The sequence below is a fragment of the Hesperophylax consimilis genome, chromosome 7 (genome assembly GCF_061612785.1).
Source record: "Hesperophylax consimilis isolate HC1 chromosome 7, BYU_Hcon_1.0, whole genome shotgun sequence".
Taxonomy (NCBI): Eukaryota; Metazoa; Arthropoda; class Insecta; order Trichoptera; family Limnephilidae; genus Hesperophylax; species Hesperophylax consimilis.
The window spans coordinates 31,798,567-31,806,900 of NC_142842.1; positions in this window are offsets into that span (position 1 = coordinate 31,798,567).

An 8,334-nucleotide genomic window follows, 5' to 3' on the forward strand; every position below is an offset into this window, starting at 1 on the left:
GATGTCACTATTTAAAAGAAAAAAATCTATGAAAATATTTCGCGTTATTTTGTGGAAATAACGTTGGATTAAAAGTGCTTTCATTTGACAAGCACAATTTACTGGTTAGGAGCGCATTTTGCAAAATATTCTTTATCTTCGCATAATAATAATAACTGGAGTTTGCTTCCACAATATGGAATCCTCAATATAAGGTATACATAGAGTTGGTAGAAAGTATTCAGAATTATTTTTCGAAACATGTACTCAAGAAATACAGCACAAAATTAGCTTTACAAAAAGGCGTACATTGTTAGGTCTCTTGTTTCTACAAAATTTATTAAATAATAAAATATACTGTCCCGATCAGTTATTACTTTAAATATTCCAATGAGGCGTACCAGGTACACTACGCTTTTGTACAAATGTTCTAATGAGGCGTACCAGGCAAATTACGCTTTTGTTTAATTAATCCAATGAGGCGTACCAGCCACACTACGCTTTGTTTAAATGTTCTAATGAGGCGTTCCAAGCACACTACGATTTTGTTTAAATGTTCTAATGAGGCATACCAGGCACACTACGCTTTTATTCAAATGTTCCAATGAGACGTACCAGGCACTCTTTTGTTTAAATGATTTAATGAGGCGTACCAGCCACAGTAAGCTTTGATTAAACGTTCCAATGAGGCATTCCAAGCACACTACACTTTTGTTTAAATGTTCCAATGAGGCGTACCAAGTACACTACGCTTTTGTTGAAATATTCCGATGAGGCGTACCAGGCACACTACGCTACGAACAATTACCACACTTAGACATTAGATTTCAATATTCTTTGAAAACACATAAAACTATTATATCAAATTTCGTGCAGTGATGAATAATTTGAAACGATTTCACTTTGTGAGCTGTTTTTTATTGATTTCATTTTTATTTCTCTTCGAATTCTCTAGGCAAATTTTTCCTCATTTAAAAAATTTGCCTTTTTATGTCTACCCAATTTGTTCCTATTTATTATTTTCGGTAAATATTCGGAATCGCTGGACAAGGATTATATGAAATATTTTTAAATAAAACCTTCTGATTTACCTTAATTACTATAAAAGGAATCTGACTGCATTTGGGATATTTTTAATTTTAGCATTTTAATTTTTAATTACGTAAATCGAAAATTCATTTTCGTTGTATGGGATGACAGCTGGAATGATTTCTGTTGATGACATTTTCTCTGGTTGGTATTCTTGATACGAGTAGCTAGAATTTGAATCATTTCGGAATGCAAATTCTAGTTAGGTACTGTTTTGGCCAAACTCGAAAAATAAAATATTTTTATGTTACTTATAAAACTTAAATTATTTATATTTAGGTAATATTATAATTATTGTTTTATTTAACCTAAACTATAGTAACCTAACCTATAATAATCAAACCTAAACCAACCTAACCTAATCTAACCTATATCCTAATAATAATCCTACCTAACCTATAATAATCCAACCTAACCTAACCTAACCTATAATAATCCAACCTAACCTATATCCTAATAATAATCCAACCTAACCTAACCTAACCTACAAATTAATTAATTAATTAATTAATCCAACCTAACCTATATCCTAATAATAATCCTACCAAACCTATAATAATCCAACCTAACCTATATCCTAATAATAATCCAACCTAACCTAACCTAACCTAACCTAACCTAACCTAACCTATATCCTAATAATAATCCAACCTAACCTAACCTAACCTATAATAATCCAACCTAACCTATATCCTAATAATAATCCAACCTAACCTAACCTAACCTATATCCTAATAATAATCCAAGCTAACCTATATCCTAATAATAATCCAACCTAACCTAACCTATATCCTAATAATAATCCAACCCAACCTATAATAATCGAACCTAACCTACAATAATCCAACCTAACCTATAATAATCCAACCTAACCTAACCTAACCTATATCCTAATAATAATCCTACCTAACCTATAATATCCAATCTATCCTAACCTAACCTAAATCCTAATAATAAACCAACCTAACCTATAATAATCCAACCTTACTTATAATAACCACACCTTTTTTAATTTTTCTATTTTATAAAACATACCTAAATATCTTTATTTTATTTTTCGAGTTTCGCTAAAATAGTACCTTACTAGTATTTGCACATGGTATAAAATATAGCCACTCGTATCAGAAATACAAACAAAAGAAAATTTTATCAACAGAAAGCATTCCAGCTGTCATCCCATACAACGAAAGTGAATTTTCGATTTACGTAATTAAAAATTAAAATGCTAAAATTAAAAATATCCCAAATGCAGTCAGATTCCTTTTATAGTAATTAAGGTAAATCAGAAGGTTTTATTTAAAAATATTTCATATAATCCTTGTCCAGCGATTCCGAATAATTACCTTATTTTTATTATTATAAATCATACCTACATCACTAGAAACGATTAAGAACAAAAACTTTCATACCAGATGAAAGTTCATACATAATAGTGAAATTATGTTGTACAATTAAATATTTACTAACTACATAACTTGTAGTAAAATGTACCGTGAATGTCAAAATTAAAATAAAGTAAATATCTACATAAAACACATTTTCCAAAACACAAGAGATAATGAAAAATTCTTGATTGAATCCATTTTTTAATATTGCAGACGGGATTGCCCCATCCTTCCGGTCCTACTGGAGTATAAAATTATAATAAAAATACAAGTGCATATAAACACATTTATTGAGTAATCAAGCCGATTTCAAAATCATTTGTTAGATTTTGAAACTAAACGAAGTTTTTCAATATTTTTTTAGTAAATCTGTCTGTAATAACAATACACTATGAAGGTTGCCGAATACGCAGAAGAGATTTATTTGAAGTGTTTGTTACGCGTTGTTGATATTCAATGTAATTCATTTACGCTGATTTAAACTAAATTGATAAATTATCATCTATCAACGCCTATCATTTAGTCTCTCTAGGTAGGAAAAGCGATATAATAAATCATTTAAGTTCTAAATCTTTCGCTCCGCTGATAAAAGTAACAAATTAATATGTAATGCTTTAACGCCTCCGTTTATATATATAAATATTTATGAAGAGTAAATAACCTTGCCGTTTTTATAAAACGTTAAAAACAAATATAACGCATTTAAATAAATAAATATATTATGTAGATGGCTTGTTAGGTAGGAGTTTAAAATACAGACAGTAAATGAGTTAACAGAATTCGTAAATAGAAAGGACAGTAAAGTAAAATACTTAAATTAATACTGAAGTTAAATTAAGAATTTAACCATAAAATAACGAAGGACAATATTTTCTTTATTTTTTACCGCCGTGCCAGAAACTATTTATTTGATAACAAACTCCTCTGCCATAGGTAACCCACGTGGTTTGCAGGCTTAGCAGGGGTTGAGGGTTCATTGGGTAAGGTTTGTCTAGGTCGGATGCCGCTCTCACAATGTTCCTTCCCAGTACCTCCCATATTTTACTTCCCTCTTAAAAGATCTCCTCATAGCATCACCAACGATAACAAAGGGGCCATGAGGAAAATTATTTGCCTCAGGGTTTCCTGCATCGAACAAATGTAAATAAATGTATTTACTAAATATTAAATACAACTAAATAAAAAAGTCAGATCTGAATTGTTTATTTCTTACAGAAGCGGGCGTGTTGTTGGGTATGTCGATTTTCCATGTGTGCAATAATATTTTTTTTCAACCCGCACAAAAAGGTTTTCCTTAAAACGATAGTTAATAAAAACAATGAAATTTCTTGACACAATCCCATTAATTATTCATGGTTACTACAGTCACTTAACCCTTATGATACAGGTAAAATTTTGTAAATATCTCAAACCCAAATTTAATATTGAAGTAATAGACATACTTCTTCAAACTAAAATTACCTTTTTTCCTTTTGAAATTTTCATGGATAGTAAAGAAATGCGTTAAAATATGTCTAAAACTTAGCTCTACACATTGCACACTGCAGTGCACCTAAATATAGTTATAATTTCACCGGACTGCAAATTTAGTCAGCCAAACTATAGGGGTTAAAGAAATCTTTCTGAGATATGGAATGGACACTTATTTGTTTTAGATACGTTATTATGAAAATATGCATGATATAATACGTAACAGAGTTGTTTAAGATACTAACATATCGACATTCTAGGTAGTTCTAGCAAAAAATATTTCTTAAGGCTGGCCGCATACATACGTTTTCCGTATTCGATTTACGACTTCGTTTTCCGTATTCGGAATTCCGTGAGACTAGCGCAAACGTTCGTTTTTCTTCATTCGGAATGTATAAACGTCAGAACCAGTGTTGCCAACAAGGGCGATATATCGCCATTTAGGCTACTCAGAGCGAGAATCGGCGCCGAAAAAATCTAAAAGGCGACTGGTCGCCAATTAAGCTACTTCAAAAACATCAATTTTCATCATTAGGTTTTTTCCATTCGTTTTCTCCGAACGCGCCGGCTGGCATTCGGAACGTGCGTAAGGAATTTGTTCCGTTCGGAACTAAAACGAACGTGTGCGGCAGTTAATGTATTTTCTACTGATTCCGTGCATTCGGATGTCCGAATACGGAAAACGAATTCGGAAATCGAATACGAAAAACGTATGTATGCGGCCAGCCTAATATTCCCACTCAGGTTGCTTCATTAATTTTCTTGTAGGTTTTGGTCATAAATCTACTCAAGTAGTGTTTTTACGTAAATTTGGCGTATATGCAGTACGTGAAACATGTTAAATATTTGTTCTGTGTCAGTCAATAATTTTTTTTTTTTTTATCTTTAAAACTATATATTTTATTTGGTCAGTTTTTAATAGTACGTCGTTGGTGTCCATCGAGTGTTTTCGTGTTTTTTTTTTGTCTGAAAAACGATTGTAAATAAATATATTTTCTTCACATTTTTAGGATTTTAAAAACGCTTACATAAATTTCTAAATACGTAATTGAATAAATTACACAATTGGTTTTATACATTTTATTGGTTATCAATAATTGCACACGTTGTACGAATTTTGTAAACAGGTACGTAGAAATAGAGGAACGCAGGTGTTATCAAGCTTAGATATCGTATAACTGATACAGAGGCGGACTGGCACAGCGGGCCTTCGGGAAAATCTCGTTTGTCCAATGTTCGGTAAACCTAAACGTTCTAGTAATAAAAAATATTATTTATTTCTTCCCGGTAAGTATTTTGATTCAGTCGGTTATTCTTAACAAGAATGACATAAACAAGTGTTTTCGGGTCTTAAAAACTTTCACCGAAAGCCAAGAAAACACCAATATTTAATTCTAATTGAATTGATTACAACGAAAATAGCACCTCATCACACTAAAGAATATCGATTATTTCGCGGGGTTTTCGTGAATATTATATTCTAATTATGGATGTAGCAATAGCAATAAAGATATAAAAAATAAACTTTAAAATATTAAAAGGTGGGTTTTTCGAGTAAATGTAGAATAATCCTTATTATTATTAACAGTGAAATAAATAACAACAAATCACAACGTTCTCATTTTCACAACTTTGATGTCATTCCTGGCTCTCATTTGATATTTTTCTGCCAATTATACATACAATAACGATGGCCTAGCGCACGCTTGTATTAAAAGCAAAATTGAAAATTTAATTTATGAGAATATTTCAGGGTTATTCGAAAACTTAGAGCAACAAAATTAATGTGAATATGCGCTCTCTATCTAACATCTATTAACAAAGTGACTAATCTTGATAAATGCTATGCAAAACATGTAATTGTTACTTTAAAACTGCACTTAACACATGTGTGAGCTAGGCCATAGAAAATATCTTCGTCTTCCAACTTGCCTGCTTTTAAATGATAAACTTTTTTGGTTTGTTAGCAATAAAGAGCATTTTATATTGAAATCTATTCAGTCATGGTGTACTTGTCGTACCGGTATCGCTGCTAATTACCTATAATAATTGGTACCAGTATCGAATTAGCATAAACGAGTATCGTTACATCCTTAAGTATTAAGTATCTACCTGGGGGGCTTTAATTAAAGAATTATTTTATTTGGTGCATTAAAAAACTAAAATTTTCCGAGAAGAATTTGTATGCCAGTCCGCCCCTGATATCGATGGTAGTTTATCTTATACAGAAGAGTTAATGATCCTGAAACCATTGTGGTCGGCTTCCCAATCAACTGAAACCAAAATGCCTTCAGGAGATGTATAGGAGTAAGATCCCTTCTTGGCGATGACATACTCCCAGCCTCCGTTGGTGGTGATGAGTTGTCCTTGTTCGCTGACTCTCTGCCCATCTGGACCCTGGATCTCATGCCCCACACTGTACTGACCCACACCATCTCGAACCACGACAATCGGATGGTCTGGGCTCACTTGCAGAGGTTGCACAGTTTGAAGTTGCTTTGAGCAAGGGAGCGCAGATGTGGGATGTCCTGAACAGGGTTGCTGTGAATCATGTTGAGGTTGCCCTGAACAAGGGAGCGCAGATGTAGGATGTCCTGAACAGGGTTGATGTGAATCATGTTGAGGTTGCCCTGAACAAGGGAGCGCAGATGTAGGATGTCCTGAACAGGGTTGTTGTGAATCATGTTGAGGTTGCCCTGAACAAGGGAGCGCCAATTTGGGATGTCCTGAACAAGGTTTCTGTGAACCATCTTGAGGTTGCTCTGAGCACGGGTGCGCAGACTTGAGATGTCCTGAACAGGGTTGCTGTGAACAAGGTTGCGCAGAGTCGGGATGTCCTGAACATGGTTTATTAGCACCCAGATGAGGTTGTTGTGAAGACGGTAGCACCGATTTGTGAAGCACAAAACAGGGTTTATTTGAATCTAATTGAAACTCCTCCTGCGGGTGTACTAGATTTCTTAAAATAGGTTGCTCCTGGTCGAGAATTGGAAGATCGATGGGTTGTTCCGATTCAAATGTAGGTTGAGCATTTCCAGGGTGTTCCTGTTCAGGGATGTCAATCGGTTCCTCCAATTTAAAAACAGGTTGCTTCTCCAGACCAGGCTGATGCGCCACTTCTTCACGAAGGGTGGGGTGCAGAACTTCTGCAGGAGGGGGACCGTATACCAGGAAAGGAGTGAAAGAAGCTGCCATCCCCAATGAGAGACACGAGAGTAAGAAAACCTGTAAACATTGTAAAAATAACTGGATTAAGTATGTAAAATGTTATTATTATTATTCAGTTAATTTTTTTTTATTTGATTTTAACAAAATTTATTACCGAAATCATATTGATAATGCTGCATAATTAAATTACAGGTAAAAATAAATAAAACAAGTCTTAATCAGATATATTAAACGAAGAAGTGCGAGGTACTTATCAAATATGTTAAGAGCTCCTCTTTTCTGATAAGGTATACATGACAAATTATGAACCTTAATATTATATTTTGCAAAATATGTATGTATTAATGTAACCCATATGATGTATATTAAAATAATAAAAAATAAAAAAAAAATGTTGTGGAAATTGATCTATGTGAATCGAAAGATAAAATAATGCGCAGGGCTGCTTTGCCGATTTTTTGTTTTTATCTCTGTGTGAAATATTGGATTGAATCTTAGATTATATCATGGCTGCGATTAAGGATTATGTACGAGGAGTAGAAACGTAACCGTGCAAGGTTGTTATGACAGTCGAAACTACCCTATCGGGTAATTCTGTTAAATGAAGGCGGTAAACAATGGCATTTGCAAAAGACTGAGGGAAAGATGAAAAAAGAGAAAAGAGTTGAAAAAGATTATGGAAATAAGTAACAACTAGGAGTAAAGGTAATAAATCAAAATAGTTTTAGGTCTTACTATTGGTGGTAGAGACATGTTGCCGTTTGCAGCTGGAAGGTCAGTGATATTGTACAAAAGTTCCGCATACCTTTATAGGTCCGCGGTAGGATGCCCGATGAGCCCAAACCACATCGTTAGATAATTACGCATTCAGTTAATTATCTATTATGATCTGATTGTCTGTTAGTGTGCATGTTTCCACATCAATGATTCCCCCCCCCCGCCCCTCCCCGATGACTAGCTGATGAAACACGTTTAGCAAAATCATTAGTGGCAACTACTAACAATTTGATTAATACGAGCGTTTGCCAAATAGTTTGTTTGTATCAGGCCTCGTCTCCGAATCAGTATTTTTGGGGTTTAGGGCGACGTTTTTAAGGTGTTTGTTAACTGATCTCATCAAGTCATCTAAACACTTGCTTTTGCTAAATTTTTTGTTTGTTTTATGTTTTTTCTTTGAATAACTCTACTTTGCTTTTATTTTGTTTGCTAGGTATCTACCTGCTTCCTCTTTACTACATTTTCT